This window comes from Bacillus rossius, chromosome 6 (assembly GCF_032445375.1).
Source record: "Bacillus rossius redtenbacheri isolate Brsri chromosome 6, Brsri_v3, whole genome shotgun sequence".
In the NCBI taxonomy this organism is placed as follows: domain Eukaryota; kingdom Metazoa; phylum Arthropoda; class Insecta; order Phasmatodea; family Bacillidae; genus Bacillus; species Bacillus rossius.
In genome coordinates this window covers 6486591-6505172 of record NC_086334.1, presented here as the reverse complement: position 1 = coordinate 6505172, position 18582 = coordinate 6486591, and positions in this window count along the sequence as shown.

Below are 18582 nucleotides of genomic sequence, written 5' to 3'. Positions count from 1 at the left end.
CAGTACAAGAGTAACAACCGAACTATTTTTTTTCCCTCTCTTTCGTAGTATGATAACATATTTTTTTTTTCAACTACTGAAAACTGCTCCAACGCTTCACTTCGCTTACCAGGAAATCTCATCGCTCCGTCGCTGCCGACCCTGTGTTCCGCAACTCGCCTGGCGCTCGCGCAAGTAGAGCCTCGGTTGGGCCAGGGGAGACCCCGTGTCGTCCGATGGCGCTTGCGCGCTTCTTGCCCGCGCCCCGCGGAGGACGGCGCACGAGAGAGGATGCTGGCTTATTAATGAGACGGGATGCTATAAGACATCAATACGGGTTAACGGGAAGCAGGAACAGCTCCCGGGGGAAATTGTTTGTCTCCCCTTGCCCCCTCCCCCCTCTTCTTCTCCACACCCCCTCTCCCCTGTACCCAGCTGGTCCATTCCTGTGCCAGCCGCGCCGGGCGGGAAAAGAGTAAAAACTTAACTAAACTCGGGAGGCGGTAGTTTGAGCATATTTTACCTCCCCCCCCCCCCCCCGTACGGGAAGACGGTGGGAGGGGAGTGCTCGGCACAAAGCGACGTCTGAGACTCGATAAAAGTTTCAACCCCCCCTCCGCACCCACCACCCCTACCGGTTTTCCCACGCCAACTTGACGTTGGACGTCGACTGTCGTTTCTCAGAGCGGGAGGGTGAAAATAAAACCTGCAGCTCGAAGACAGCTGCAGCCCGGAGTCTGTGCGCGTTTACTCGCTTGATGCAGGTATAACGCGCGTTTTATTGCGTTTCTCACATCTGTTTATGGTGCGCGTAATAGAATTCGTAGATATTCGTGTTGTGTAGGAAGCGTCTTGTGAGGCAATCGACTGGTAAAATTAAAAATAAAAACTTCTGGTATTATATAGTTCATCGACTTGTTTATCAGAGGGAAAATACTTGTGAGCGACTTGATCACAAATATGTTAAAAAAAACTGTCAAAATATAAATGAAGAAGAAATAATTAATACCCTGTTAGAAGACATAGCTTATAAATGCGGTTGTCAAATTATTATAAATAATTGCAATGAATGTAAAAATAACATACTTTAAACTACATTTATAAATGAGAAAAATACATTAAATCAACTGCTTTTAAATTTATAAATTATTTTATAAAATATATCTACCTATAAACGCATTAGTAGTCAATCACTGCTCGAAATAAGAGCTTTATGAAACTCCGTGTTCAAGTATGAAGACCAACTCCACATATTGTGGTGCTGTCATCGTTGTAACGACGCATTATCCATAAGACACCTGTCTCGGGAATAATGAATCACCTATAGGTGTTGGTCGATTAAACCATTCACGGCCTAACCACCAATGTATTTGATTATAAAAATTTTAATGAAAACACCAAGACGTTTTTCTTTCAGCCAAACTTACATAAATTTAAGTCTATTAAAATATATGTGAGAATTAAAATATTATACAACCTTGTTTAAAATATTGTAGGAGCTTTAGACTAGCAAATCTGAGGCTTTTGGTGTAAACATTTCAAAGAACGATTCATAAACAGTTCACGAAATGCCCAGGATCTCGGAGGGCGCTTTGCAGCGCGGGCCGCCTGCCGTCTTCAGTTTTTGCCGGATGTTGTTTCAAACAGCGAGGGAAGAGAGAGAGAGAGAGAGAGAGAGAGAGAGAAGGGACGGCGAGAGAGAGAAGACAAGAGCGCTTACCTGGATTATTAACCGTCTCGGAGACGAGCGGATCCCGTCCGGGGCTAATGATCCCCCATCGCTGTGCATTATTCACCTCGGGCGTCCAAAAGAGGGCTCTGCCAGGGCGCCTCTCCCTCCGCCAACTTTTTAATGCCTCTCTCCTCCTGGCACCATATCCCCCCTTTCTCCCTTCCCCTGACTTCACCGGCGCCTCGTAACGAACTGTTAGAGGGCGAACAATGGCTGAACAAAGCCCGTCACTCCGAACGCCTCAGCCACTTCCCCGGTGATCGTCTTCTTGCAGGTGAGCAGCCGTTTATCGGCCGACCCCCTCGCAGCGATATCGCTGGAGACCGGAAAAATTCGCGGATTCATTTCACGACATGTTAAAATGCAAATAATTGTAGATATTTTATGCAACTTCTGCTATTGGTTCACTGTTAACCTGGAGGACTGTGGGCCAATTAGAGATCCTCAGACAAAGCAGTATCGAATCACGAGTCTCCCAATTGAGACGCCTCACAAGTCAGTAGCCAATGAACAGGCGACGTTTGCCCGAGCATGCACAGGATCGTGGAGTCCATCCTGGAGGTCATTGAATAGGCGAATTTTTCCAGGCCCTAGTTATCGCCGCTCCAGACGAGTCCTCCCCCCGGCGGCGATGTGATTGTGCGCTCAGGACCCGGTTCCAGCTCCAATGTACGCGTCCCAGTAACTGCGAGCCACGTGTACCTCTACACTGCTAAGAACGCTGCTTGAGAACTGCCCAGGGCTATCTATCTTGCTAAGTTTCCTGGTGTTGAGTTTACTCATCTTGAACACGAATAAAACAAAAAAAATTGGTTGTCTGTAAAGTCGGTTTACGGACGATAGTTTAACGTGACAACGTCAAAACAAAACATTGATGAAATGATTCCATACTTTTATGAATAAAATTTAATCATTTTTATTTTAATAATAAAAGAATAAATTCTTGAAATTATACTAGTAATCAGATTTTTAAAATGCAAGAATTATCAACCTTAATTGCGGAAATTGTTGTTGTAATAAACAATGAACAAGTTTTCATATAAATAAACTGTAATCAAATATCTATCATCAATTATATGAATCACCATAATTTTTTAGTCAATTATAACATAACGCCGACAGCGTAACGGAGCTTAGAAGACTGGAATTAGAAATAAATCATCTACCTATGCAGACAAACATTATGGTTCTCGACGTTAACAACCTGACATTGATCCAGAAACATTTCAGGTACACGCACAAGAGAAGCGTCAACAGTTAAACACGATTCTCCAGACAGGAAGTCTTGGAACTTAATGACTGTGCCAGACTTAAAAATTCATTTTGGCCGGAAATAATCCTTACCAAATAAACATATATGTTTTTAATTTGAAATAATTATTATATTTTGAATATTTCTAAAGAAAGAGCTACATCATATTATTATAAAAAATTATTCACAAGTAATACGTTTGTTTAAAAAAAACTTAAAGTCCCCTCTTTTATCGTTGAATGAACTAGAGATTTAAAAAAAAAATAATCAAAATAATGCACTACATCAGAGATGTGCAACATCTAACTTCGGCAACGAGAAAAACCTCATGTTTCAAAAACACATAATACAAAACTTCGACACGTAATATTTTAAAAAATATTTTTGCAAAACTCCGTTCCCCCGGAGAAACCCCCGGAATGGCCACCGCATGGGGAGCCCAAGAAAAGAAACGGGCTCCCCATTTGGAAGCCACCTGGAAGGTTTTTTTCTGTTCCACCCACCGTTTCTTTGGTAGCCTGACTTGTTACAAGGGATTGTATTCCTACCAGAGAAAATGCCACCATTTCGTCTGGGCAATCCGCCTTGGAGGAGCCGGGGCGCGAACCCGGGTCCTACAAGTCACAAGGCAGGCGCTCTACCCCAGAACCAGAGCGGTAGAGCGACGATCTGCAGTCTTCTTAACACTGAATCACTGTTATTTTACGAGTTTACTGTAGTTTGGTTTGTTATTAACACGTATTTATAACTGGCAGTAGATTTGTGAAGTAATCATGTAATATGTTTAAAAAAATGCTAGCGGGTCTTTCAGTACAAGCAAATTCGTGTGTTGTCGTGTTGCATATACACTTATAATACGAAACTCGGACAAAGAATTTAACGAGGAAATATTTAAAATAATGACAAGCGTGATTAAAAAAAATCTGATGAATAAAATAGTCCCGTTTCAAATGCCAAAAATTATGGACGCGAATCACACACATACTTTCTGAGCCCGCCGCTAGAATGCGCTGCCTGAATCGCAGGTAGCCATTAGCAACACAAAACACTCGTAAATTTGAAACTATTAGAATCGGCTCCGATTAAACCCTGGCTTTTGAATTGAATTTTTGTCAAGGAATTTAATTATAATACTGCCCATCGTGTTTAAATTCACTCAAAAATTGGTTGTCTGTAAAGTTGGTTTACGGACGATAGTTTGTCACAACGTCATAACAAAACATTGATGAAATGATTGATCCAGAAGAAAAGGAAATATCATATTCGGCCTGAGACTGAGCCGTAATAGGTTTTTGCAACCAAACCAGTTAGGCATTAAAAATATTATATTCTTTGAGGAAGAATTTTTTTTAATTTGTCTATCTTTTTTATGATAAAATCTACCTCTGCATACTTTTATGAATAAAATTGAATCAATTTTATTGAATTATCACTATTTTGTATGGATACAAAGGAGTGAAATGAAATGTACAATTTAATTAATAAATTTACTTTTATTTGCATTCATTAATTCAAATATATTTATTACTTTTGAAATGTTGCGTGAACCGTATTTATTTTTACAAGTACAAAAAGATATCGCTGCTGTCGGGTTACGAACCGACAACCTTTGGATTGGAAGATAGCGATATTGACCGCACAGCCACGAGGCCATACTTATAAATAAAGTTTCAGATGTTATATAGGCATTTATAAAAATTTTGTTCACGGTAGGGGAATAATATTATTTCGTTTTTATAACACGATTTTATAACAAATACGCATCCCAAATACACCAAACTTATTTATAATGTGTTACAATATTTTATAAAACATTGTGCAAAAGATCCCGGGTGTAATTTGAATTATTATGTGTAACTGTAAAACACCATTGTTGGTTCAAAACGTATTTGAATATTCAACATTACTTTTAAATAACCGTACCGATTTTGCTGAAAACCGGTGGACGATCGTTAAATTACATAATATTAATAATTCAAACTACGAAAATATGATTGAAAAGTCAAATCGATGGTTGTTCCAATCGAGTAGAAGAGAGATGCCACGCATGCGTACAATGAGCATGTAGAGAGATGCCACGCATGCGTACAATGAGCACGAAGAGAGATGCCACGCATGCGTACAATGAACAAACAGAACACATCCGTAGTGGGACATCCGTAGTGGGACACTTTTTTGTGCGTGCAGCCGGCGTTCATCGATTTATTAGACGTTGTCACGTCAAAAAAATAAAATTATTGTTTTAACCAAAATAATACATTCAACATCTGGTTATGTCAACATTAAACAAACTCTTATTTCTCCCACGTGTGTGCTTACCTTGTTTACAACGAAATACTTCCGGAATGCGGAGGAGTTTCTACGGAGATCCAGCTGTCGGAGACTACCGAGAACTCTTCATTTATTTCAGGTTAGTTCTTAGTTGAAAAGTCCCTAGATTTACTGTGATTTATAACAGTGTAGCTCAAAATTTACGTTTACCTTTAGCTCAGAGTTACGTTTACGTTGAGCGTTACTGGGTTAGTTGTAGACTTCGCGGCTCTACAGAGCGGACCTTGTAATTGTAAACAGTTCCGAATTAAATTATTACAATCATATTTTCCTAGGGGCTGATATCATTCATCTTATTTTTATAGTTTCGTTGTTTAAATTTTGTAAGAATTTTTTCCAATTTACTACCGAGTTCCTTCATTTAACCAAACTGGTTTTTCAAAGTTCAGTAAACTCAAGTCTAATAAAACGTTTGCATTTAATTTCAATGCTATGGTGTGCTACAATGACAAAATCTGGTCGGTCATTCTTCAAAATCTAAACGAGCAAGATACGTGAAAAAATTTCAAATGTTTAAAATCTTTTCCTACTATAAAGTGTAGAAGTATTTACGTTAGTTCCATTAATGACCCTTTAGAGACTTCTGTACGTGGTGGAAAAAACTAGCCCCGTATACTAATTTACGATAGAATTGTTAAAATCATCTTGCTATTAATGTACTGCCATCTAAACTAAAAATGAATTGAAATTGTAGTGCCCCCAAGTCATGTAAAGAGTTAAAGAGTTTTAAATGACTTTATCTTATATATAATTTCCCCATTTATTTTTATTTTATTTCACTGTAAAGTTTTTTTTTTTTTGTGTAAGCATGCAATTCACTCACACCCGTTTTTCACTGGAATCTGCATCCTTAACACGCTGAGTGACCGGGTAGACAATAAAGCTTTAAAACTAAACAGAAAAGAAATAATTTATGATTGGCTCAATTATCTTGCACACCGTGAACATGAGCTATAAACCTGCCCGCAACATTGACATAAATTTGAGTATCTAATTATTAAACTATATGCATGTGTTTAAGTAAAATACATGGAACAAACATTTTATAGCAGTTCCTTGAGAACTAAAAGACAAATTCTTTGGAGGTCAGAAAGTGGGTACACAGGAAAAAAAAAAAACGTTATCTACACTTTTAGATTTCTTTGGAATTCTACTGCCAAGAAATAGTTCGTATTACAACAAGAAAATTAATGAAACTTTTTATAACACAGGGCTAAATGAAATACGTCTTTCGAGATTATACTGAATATTTCTTACGAAAATTAGCACATAATAAAAATTTTTTATTGATGTTTCTTTAAAGCGTAAAATTTTCAAACCATGGAAAAGAAAATAGAATTTTCAATCATTTGAATTTATTTTGTTTTATCGTGCTTATTGATGCGTGGAATGCAATTCAAGAAACTGTTCACGGATAACTTTAACTACTGGAAGTTTTGGGTGAACACAAAGCATTATAAACGCCCGGATTACTGCTAACACTATTTTGAATCGATACTGCCGTTTTTAAGTAAACGTGCAAATTTACAAATATCTGTAATTTCACATGAGTAGAGACCGGAAAAATTCGCGGATTCATTTCGTGATAGGCTGAATTTCAAACACGTGTACAATTCTGCTGGTTCTGCTATTGGCTCGCAGTTTAACAGGAGCTCTCTGGGCCAATGAGAGACTATCGACCGAAGAAGAGTCGTATCACGAGCTACCCAGTGGAGGCGCCTCACAATTTAGTACCCAATGAACACACGTGTTTACTTGAGAAATGCAGAGGTTAATGGAGGCCATCCTAGAGGTCATTGAATCCGCGAATTTTTCCGGTTTCTACACAAGAGTAGCTCTGTTCCGTTTACGTAAAAACTGAAAGTATTGTGTTCATTTTCCGTTTGCTCCGCGGTGGCTACAGGAGCTAGAAAAGAGGGAAGGTGGTAAAAGTAGGGGGGAGGGAGTGAATTGGCCTGCCTGCTCGCCGTGCGAGGCTCCTATCCGAACATCAAACCCTGCGGCGGGGACCACCATACCTGCTTCTCCCCCGACACACCCCTCGTCCAGACGCGAGCCTCCAGCAGTTGTATCGACTGGACGGCAGCCCCTCGCACAAAGGCCACTTGGGCGAGCAGTCGGGAAGGAAGAGGACTTCCCCTGGAGGGGGGGGGGGGGTGGGGGGGGGGCAGGCGGCTCTCCGGGCGCTTGACCAAATGAGTTCTGGCGCCGCGGCCAGCGAACGCATCGAAATAAACTCGACGGCCGAGCCCGGGGTTATATATATATATATATATATATATATATATATATACACACACACATATAATCTTGTATCGAATGTGCACGCACAAAAAAAAAATGATTCAGTGAGTTCTCTCGGGAAGAACGAATAAAGTCTGCGAAGTTTTGAATTTTCTAAAAAAAAAAAAAAAAAAAATGTTTATATTAGCCTCGTTAGTTTGATTTAGTAATGTTTGTATGCAGCCTGAGTCTATAAACAGGCCAAAATATAAATATTATTTTTTGTTATTAAAACCGATAACGAAAAATTATTTTATTCAATAAAATGTAAACTTATAGTTTTATTTTTATTTTTATTTTTAGAAAAATCAGTGTCATTCAGCCTAAACTGTTAACTTCTTTCTTGAAATTTTATATCAAATTTATAGACGTTAGTGACGAATATTTTCTACCTTTGGGTCAGTGAAACATTTTCGACGCACATCCACGTCTTAACAAATTTGACTTTAACATAGATCTGAAGTTATAATTATTGTAATAGTATGTATAGAAAAATCGATTTTTCTTGAATATTTAACATTGGACCTTGAATTAACAAATTAAAGTACTACCACGTCATAAACCTAGGTAATCCTTAAGGTTGTAAAGTTCAGCAATAATGGCGTTTTCTTCATTTTGATTGGAAGTTTTCTTTCTTTGTATATCATATTTGTTTGAATTTGATGAATCTCTGCACGGCTTATAATGGTAAAATAGGATATCGCTAAAAGATAGACCACTCCAAACTCCTCAGTGTAATATATAGAGACCGGAAAAATTAGCGGTTTCAATGGCCTTCAGGTTAGACTGCACATTTCCCTGTACACTCGGCCAAATAACGCCACTTCATTGGCTACTGACTTGTAAGTAGTCTCAGCTGGTTTGCCTGTGATTCGATCCTTCTTTGGTTGGAGGTTTATAATTGGTTGAGATTCGTTCAGATGAACAGTAAGCCAAAAGCAAAATCATCTAAAAGGTTTATGTATTTGACTTCTAGCCTATCGCCGAATGAATCCGCGAATTTTTCCGGTCTCTAGTAATATAACGTATGAAAAAAAAATGTAATTAATATTAATGAAAATGATTTTTACTTTCTGCCATACAGTCAAACATAATTCTGTCCGTTGTTATCTTCAGGTTGCCAAATCGCAATGGCCGTGAGAGCCTTTGTGATGGTTAGAGACAGGAAATATTCGTGTATTAATTTCGTGATATGCTGAAATTAAAACATGTGTACAATTCTGCTGGTTTTCTGCAATTGGCTCGCAGTTTAACTGGAGTTCTCTGGACCAATGAGAGACTATCGACCAAAGAAGCGTCGAATCACAAGCTACCCAGTGGAGACGCCTCACAATTTAGTACCCAATAAACACGCGTGTTTACTTGAGAAATGCAGAGGATAACGGAGGCTATCCTGGAGGACATTGAATCCGCGAATTTTTCCGGTCCCTAGTGATGGTACATTAACACGAGTATGGGCTTTACAGTGTCAGCCTGGTGTTTTTCGCGATCACGCCCGTTGAGGATTTCCAAATTTTATTTTTTCCTCCGCGTAGGTTCTTTAAAATAAATGTTGTCACGTGACACCGGGTGCCACGCCTTCAACCGCGCGCGGGCGTCGGAACTGCCTGTCGCCCGTCTGCGCTCGCCCCGGGGAGACGTTTTACACGAGCGGTAATCCACCGTCCGTCGCCCGGATGGGCTGTCGCGTAGCTGGCATGAGCCCAGCCTCGCTGCCGGGGTCGTTTAAGCCCGGCTTCATCCCTCACCCACCCCCCTTCTCTCTCCCCTGCTGGTACACCGACCCCGGGCGTGCTTCTTGTACCCTGTCCTCGGCGGACACGTGTCCGCCATCCCCTGCTCCGGGGTGAGATTTATTCCCTCTCCCGGCTCACGTTTCAGCTCCCCCGAGCATTTTTATACTCCCCTAAAAACGTCGTGGGAAAAACAATTTTTTGTTTAGTCCCGTCAGCCCATCAGGTCTTCCGCCGCACAAAGCTGTCACTCCCGGCGCTTCGGAACAAAGGTACACTCCGAGGTAACACAATATTTATAGGGACCGGAAAAATTCGCGGATTCAATGACCTCTAGGATAGCCTCAATTATCCTCTGCATTTCTCAAGTGAACACGCGTGTTCATTGGGTACTAAATTGTGAGGCGTCTCCACTGGGTAGCTTGTGATTCGACGCTTCTTTGGTCGATAGTCTCTCATTGGCCCAGAGATCTCCAGTTAAAACTGCGAGCCAATAGCAGAACCAGCAGAATTGTATACATGTTTGAATTTCAGCCTATCACGAAATGAATCCGCGAATTTTTCCGGTCTCTAAATATTTATGATCGGTTGTGGTATGGATCTACGTCGTGTGTTACCAAACGACGTTATAATTGACTACCTGCATAAACCTAGCAATACCCCTGGCCATTTCGATTGAATTTTTTTTTCAACGTGATAACGTCTTATAAATCGACTAGCTGCAGTACCCAGCGTTGCCCGGGCTGAACACTGGGTGAAGGGGAACTGTTTAGAGATCAGATGCAGTTAGTAATTGTCTTCTTAATTTGAATGTCAAGTGTCGAAATAATTTATATCACTTTCAGATCCCGACAGACGTTGTTCTGCCAGATTATAGTTATTTACCTGGTCTGTATGTAATCTAGACTCTATAAAGCAATATAGAAAAAAAACTGAAAAATAAGGGATTACTAATATTGAAAAGATTCCATTATCTAGCTAATGGTCGGCATGCATTGCATTGCCTCATTCAGTTTTATTTTGTAATATGTTTGAAGTAGTTACACATATACAAATAATCTATCCATGTCTCTAAATATATATTTATCTCTAGCTACATCTTTAATCCTATATATCTATGTATCTCTCTATCTGTATTTATCTCTTTATATCTGAGTATATACCTCACACTATCTCTATGTATTCTATATGAGGGTACTGATTGCTTCGTTGTTAATATCACACGGGTGTTTTTTACTTGTATGGTAAAATTAAGAATGATAAGGCATCTAGTGCGCGGCAACAATGTTAATAGGCAATAGGAAATAAACTTCTAGCGCCTGCGGCATTGTCAACACACAGTTCGTACGTGTACTGCATGTTGTATCTAACCCCCTCCAACGCATTTGATTCTAAATTGGACTTTTAGTAAGGATCCCTAATGTTATTGATAATATAATATAGCCTATAACCTTACTTGATAAATGTACTATCCAACACTGAAAGAAGTTTTCAAATCGGACCAGTGGTTCGTGAGATTAGCGCGTTCAAACAAACAAACAAACAAACTCTTCAGCTTTATAATATTAGTATAGATAAACGCTGGCTGCACGCACGAAAAAAGCATGACTCATTGACACGTTCCACCTGAGCCGAGCGTGCAAGAACCGGCCAACCACCGTGCGAGAAAATCTTCTATAATATCAAACAGGTTAAGGCGGGCTTTTTAAAAGCAGCAATTTAAATATTTGATTTATATGTCTAATTTCGTTATTTAAAATTAACAATTTATTGACATTAATTGGATTTCAGTTTATTTATATATTTAATTGTTCGTTATTACGTTTAAACAAATTATTTAAATAAAATTTGCAAAAACTGCAAATACTATTTGAAAATTAAAAAGTATGCAATTTTTTGATCAATGTTTTCTTATGACGTTATCATGTAAGATTATCGTCCGTAAACCGACTTTACAGACAACCCCCCTCTTTTTTTTAAATTTCGCAACCAAATCAGAAGTATTGAAATTATAGAATTACCGTTAGTTTCAATATTATGTTTATTGTTTTACTCGCCTACCAGCAGCAGGAGAGCAATGGTAAGTGATTCTTGCCAACTTTGGCAATATGCAAGTTTTTGCTTTTGCTTCCTTCGTCCTCTGCGTCGCTCTTCACACCGTCGGCGCGATTGTAATATTTTACCCGTCCGCACTTTCACACCGACCCGAGCGACGACGTTGTTTCTGGTGGCACTTGACAGTGTTGCCGCAATATTGCTTCCCTCGCCATCTCTTCGGAAAACGAACTCCAAGCAAAAGCGGACATGACGCACAAACAACTAAAAAAAAAAAAAAAAAAAAATACCAAGGGTGGGAGTGAAAAAGGAACTCATGTTGACAGCTTAACAACAAAATTTACCGATTTTTATAAACCAAGTTACGTATACATCACAGTTCCATTAGCCGGTCTGTTGGAGACATCGAAAATTTTTCAACAAGGATAAGCGGCGAAGTATTATCTACTCGTCAGTGAGTTTTTATAGGGAAAGAGGGAGGGCGAGATGATAAAAATTTCCATCTCTTCATCCCACGCTGTACCAGAGGCAATGAAACAATTTTAATCCGCGGTGCTCATGACGCCCACAAATTACGTAAAAAAAAAAATACGTAGCTTAACAATTCACTACAAATATATACATAATTTTTTTTTGTAAAATAATCCCTTCAGAACTATTTCATTCCAAATAAATTATTCACACAGTAAAATGAGTTTCCGAGAACGCTATTAACACACCACTGACAAAAGTAATTTCATTTTTAACGAAAAACGTCATTAAAAATCGCACACTGTATACGTAATTTATAACTACGGTAAAATAATGAAAGGTACCAAAGTTATAAATAATCCTTTGTTTCTGGAATTAGTATTTAAGACTTGGGATAGGTGTGTTTATAAGTATATATGTGGTTTTGTATTCAAATATATACATATATGTAATGCTTTTTCGTAGCAAAATTTAGATTTATATTTCATTTACAAGAAATGAGGTAAAGGAACATTTTCGGTAAAACTACATACTATGGCAGTTTTTTTGACTTTTTAGAAATGATTGCTATACGGTTTATAAATATGAAGGCTATATACTTGATTGTAATAGTTTTTAATCGCTTAAGAAAAAAAGAGCGCGTGTAACACAGTACACGTGATGGAAGTGTAAATTTCTTTGGAAATTCGAAACCTCGACTCTTAAGTATATTGTAAGGAGTAAAACGGCAGAGAGAGAGAGAGAGAGAGAGAGAGAGAGAGAGAGAGAAAGAGAGAGAGAGAAAGAGAGAGAGAGAGAGGAAAGACAGCATGAAGTAAATTTTCTAAAAATAAAATAGCGTGGGGTTTCTTTTTAGCTTTAATTTCTTTTTAAATATTTTAGAATTCTAAACTTTTTGTATTTATTAGAAATTTTATTAAAACAAATTAATAAACATGAATCAATATCAAAAACAATTATAACTCAATTCAAAATAACAGCTCAGGATAAGAACAATTACTGATCAAAAAATAATGATTAATTAACAATATACTTATAGATTACTCAATGTTGAAATTCTCACACATAAAGAAGAACTGTGTGTGTTACATTTTCGTCAAACATTTCTGCCATTTGTAACACGCCAAATCCCATAACGAAATATGAAAATCATAACAGGTAGCGCTATCTATGCGGTAAATGCAGGGACTGTCTCAACAGCGCTCTCTACGCTGCTGGTTGAACAAGGAGGAATGTGAGCATGCTTGTAGCAAATATAAAATTCAAGGAATTCACAGGTGACTGTATAGGGTACCTATATCTATTTTCGTTTCATCTCTCTTGTTTTTGTTTTGTTTTGTGGGCAACGAACCTTCCCACAAAGAGGAGAATTAAAAACTAGGCCAGAAACGAATATAGTATAGTGCTATCTTTATATATCTTTGGCCTAGTATCCATTATCTGTTATATTTTCGTCAGAAACGTTTCACAGCAAATGTTTCACAAAAAGGTTGCATTAAAATTTGGGCTTGAATTTTTACTCTTGTCGCGCCCAAAAACTTTTCACTTCAAAAAGGAACAGTTTTAACGTGTTTATCGCATTTCGCAAGCACACGTTGTAGAACAGAACTTGTATACTGATAATATCCGATATTTCACTTTCTGACGGAACAAGGTCCAGTGTGTCGTCTCAGTCTCTGGCTCGTGAACCATGGGTTCGATTCCCGGACAGGTCACGGTTCAGCATCGAGTGCTGTGTTCTCTCTTCACCCCCGCTCTGCGGAAGGCAACGACGTTCCACTGCAGAATAACTCCATCATCATCAAAGGAAGAAGCGGTAGTATAAAAAAACCTTCGGCCACGACTTCACATACTTTAATTGCTCTTCTGGTGTACTAGAGTAGTTCAGACACGGAAAATTTTTATCGTGTAAAAAATTACTAGGTAAATTAATATCAATACATTTTTTCAATCAATAAATTTAAGCCTTACTAAAATAATATATATATAGTACCTGGATGACCAAGCTTTGCTCGGTATTTTTTTTGGTCAATTGTGTTTTTTAGAAATTATATTTAATATATGAATAACATACTGATGAAATTATGAAATATGAATAATATTTTTCGATCTTACCGACATAATAATAAGCGTTTTATTCAAAGATCGTTTAGGTATTTTTAAGTGAACACGTGAGTTAAAAAGACACAAATAATATATGTAAACAATTGATTTTCTTGGTCTAACATCAAACCAAACACTCATTGGCTTAGTGTTGCTTAACAACGCCATCTACTAGAGTAGCTTTAGTGTTGTGACGTTAAAGCAGTTAGTTGCTCAGAATAAAAAAAAAATGGCATTATTACTCGCCAATAGATGTCAGGAAAAATCATTTATGTTTAAGTTGACTATCGATAAAGTTTATTATTGAAAACACGGATAAAACTAAATTTTCTAAAAATGAATCCTAGCTAGATCGATTTATCGCCCCCGAAACCCCCTACATACTAAATTACATGAATAACGTTGGAGCCGTTTCCGAGATTCAGATTGTATATATAGGGCCTACATATATATTCAAGAATTGCTCGTTTAAAGATATAATATATATTGTTGCTCAGTTATGACAGAGATTTATGACAATCTAATCTCCTTTATAAATTTAATTTTTAAATGTAGATATGTCCGTTATTTTTGCCATCAACATGTAAAACCTGAATAAAATAAAATAAAATAATTTTTTTTAAATTTTTTTTATGATTGTCAATTTTTTCTGTCGAACAAAACCTAAAATTCCGTTTTTTTTTTTTTTTAATGGCGACGTATCTTGACCTGGAAATACGCGAGAAACGTACAGTATCACTTACAGTTTGGACCACCCTCGTGACGTCACTTCAGAGTACGAGTACGCACGAGCGTGACACGGATAAGGCTGGGTTCACAATTAAAAAAATTAAGCGAGTGCATAGCAAGCCATGCACACGACCTGTGCACACGACCTGTGCGAACTGCGAAATCGGTTCACAATTGAATTCTTACTGATAATTTCAGCCAATGAAATTTCGCGAACTATGCGACATCTGTTAGCAGTGTTAGTAAATAAACATATTAACTTTCAAAATAACGATAACACTATTATTATCTCGAAATTTTCTTACAACAATATGGTTAATAAATATAAACATATTTCTAGTCCCGTCAAAAAAGCACCCTGCTCTTCTCCCATTGGCTGTTGTGCCATGCCTACGCGACCGAAATAAAATATATTCATTTCACTCCTATGCGCACGACCTCGCTCCCATGCACACGACCAACTTTCTGCTATTGTGAATCGTTAGGTTAGGAAACATGGCGTTCATATCCTATGCACACGACATACTGTTACTGTTACTGTTATTTTTTCAATTGTGAACCCAGCCTAAGGCCTTGGACGGGTCGCGACCTCGACGGAGGCTGTCACGGGGCGACTGCGCGGCCTTGGGTCTCCGGCCCCGGAAGGAGGATATCGGGAACGGGCCGCGGGCCCAAAATGAATGGTTCATGGTCCCGCGGCGTGACGGACGGTCCACTCGCGCCGGCCCATTAATACGGCAGCGTCGCGGCCGGAGAGGAGGGGTCGCCAGGCAGGCAGTTCCAGAAATACAAACCCCCGCCGCGCAACGGTGTAATATTCATACGCGCATAAGGGCTGGTAGCGCTTGTCGCGGCAGGAGGGGGGGGGGGGGGTGTCAGGTGTGTGTGTGTGTTCGCGCGGAAGCGAGGGCAGCATCCGAACAGGAGCAAACTTCATCTGCAGCGCCGGCGTGGGGTTGGGGAGTGTTGGCTGGTAGGAGGGTTGCAGGGGGGGGAGGGGTACCGCGGTGTTACGGCCCTCCAGGGGGTTGGTTCTACTAGGTGGTCGGCGAAGGAAGGGGTAGTAGGGGGTGGTTACGGTGGCGTAGCACACACACACACACATACAAATATTTCGCGCCAACTATCCCGGGTGGCAGTGCATTATATATTCATACCAACCTCCCCCTTGCTCCACCACAGCCGTGTGAGAATTCGCGCTGCAGACAGCAAACCGCCGCGCTATCCTGGAATTCCGGCGGTGTCCTGGATATATTTCACGCCAGTGGCTGCCTCTTCTTTCTATTTTTTTTTCCCCACCCGGGTCTCTCTCCCCTCCTCCTGTTAGCGGTGTTCTGTGGAGACTCGTTGTCGTCACTACAGATGCCGCTCCAGCGGAAAAGAAGGGCCGCTCCATGAAGCCCTGAAGTGTTCCGCGGCTATCGGCCACTGTTTTGTTTCCCGAGATGGCTTTTGCCAGGCTTGAAGCCCAACAGAATGTCAAACAGGTCCTCGCTTATTGATCGAATGCAGAATTAGCATCGTGTTTGAGTTCGGATCGTGTGGAAACAATGTCTCTTTTAAAATGGATTTTTTTTCGCTAATTTATTTCGTTAAAATGTTATTTTTTTATGTCCGTGATCAAATAAAACAAATTCTGAGACGTATGCATTACATACATGCCACATCGTTCATTTTCAAACGATCTATCTTGTCAACGTTTTGCTTGACTCGTGCGAAAGTAACTTTAAAATATATGTTTATAGATATCGATAGTGCATGTGCGAAATATTAAATCTCCAGATTCTACTGGACTTAACATGATATAAATGTAGGTGATTTTATTGAACGTGTAAACTCTAAATCTCTATTTTTTTACTATGGAAAACTAAACATAAGATACACAAAAAAAAATAATACCCGTGATTGAATCTAGAAACTCTTGCATTAAAGTTGGTTTTTACAGAGAAAGCTGCAACTAGTTGTTTGTTCGGATCATGGTCGATAACAACCATCTGGGTAAATTCAGGATTGGTTTTTTTCCTGTTATTTTGATTTTGACTTTCAAAATTCTCTTCATATTCTACGATAATTTTTTTTTAAATTAATGGCTTTTGTTATTTTATCAAGGAGTATGTTTCAAATCCTTCTTTCGCATCATTCAGCCATCAACTTGCTTCGCACACACAAGCACAATGAGTTAATTGAGAATATAATTGACAAAGATTATGTTATTTAATAACGTAGAAGCATTATTATTCCGAATTGAATACTTTCTTTATATTTACAAAAAAAATTATTATTCTTATTCTGAAGGTGAGTACTAGCCTTGGTAAGAACTTTAGACCCTAAGTTATGTTATGTTTTCAACTTTTTTTTTCGTGGGACATGTTTTTAGGTCGGATTTAGACCATCTTATACAACAAAATTTGGTTGACCCAAATAAAAGAATATTTAAAACAGCACAGTAGGGTTTAAGCTTAACGCGCTATATTGTTTTAGTTTATTTCACTATACAAATAGTCTAAAGTCTGTAATTTATTTTGTATAAAATAATAGTAAAATGCCCTCTGTGAGTCCTCGATGAAGCCATGTTACAAGTCTGACAGCTAATAAACATAGTGTGACTCCCCAAAAATTCAAAGTTTGTTATAAAATTTGTTTTTGAAAATTACATTGGTAGAATTAGGTTATCGAGGGTACCAATTTCAGACACTTTGTGGCTTTTTTTCATTTTATGTGGTAGAATATCTAAGAAATTGCATTTCGCAGTTTATGTAATGTGGCAAAGCAGCCTCTGGAAATATTACGGCCTCTTTAATTATGCAGACCATGTCCCTATGAGCGGCTTGAGGTCGTCAAGTTGGAGCAATAAGGGCGCTGAAACCTAAGCGCTTGACGTACAACATCCAATCCTCTTACCTGCTGCGTTCCTCCGACGCTAGACGTCCCGGATCGATCCTCCGTATATCGAGGGATCGCTTCTCCTTTCCGCGCGCTGCGGATCCCCTGGGGTCTGCTCGCAAGAACTCCATTAAGACCCCAAGAGCTCCGGCAGGGCGGATTATGCTCCCTGAAGAACACCCACGGCTACTTGCGAACCCCTGAGTACTGCTTGAGAATTGCATGTAATGTTCTCAAAAATATAAATAAGAAAAGGGTGGGTTGTCTGTAAAGTCGGTTAACGGACGATAATTTTACGTGATAACGTGAGTGGAAGAGAGATAGATGCGTCACAAGCCGAACGCTTAGGCCGATCGTGCCTCTGTATCGCTTGTTCCGCGCTCTCGCTTGCACGCTCGGCTCAGGCGGAACGTGACAATGAGTCAAGCTTTTTCGTGCGTGCAGCCGGCGTTCATCGGTTTATAAGACGTTATCACGTCAAAAAAAAGAACACGTGTAACTCAGTAAACGTGATAGAAGTGAAACTTCTTTGGAAATTCAAACACTCACTCGTAAGTATATCTTAAGGTGTCAAATGGCAGAGAGAGAGAGAGAGAGAGAGAGAGAGAGAGAGAGAGAGAAAGAAGAAAATTTTCTAAAAATAACACTGGGTGGGGTTTTTTGGTTTTCATTTCCTTTTCAAGTATTTAAGATTCATAGCTTTTTATTTTTTATGTATTTATTAAAAATTTTGATTAAAATTAAAAAAAATTAATAAAAACGAATCAACAAATTTATTACTACTTCATAATTACTGCTCGAGATACCAATAAGTATTGATCAATCATTAATGATTATTAAACAATAAATATAACTTACTGTTAAAATAATCACACCATAAATACAAAACAAAATGGTGTGTGTTACTGTTTCTTCAAACAATTCTGCCGTTTGTAACACGCCTAATTTCTGAACGAAATATGAAATTTTTAACAGGTAGCGCTATCTATGCGGGAAATGCAGGGACTGTCTGAACAGCGCTCTCTACGCTG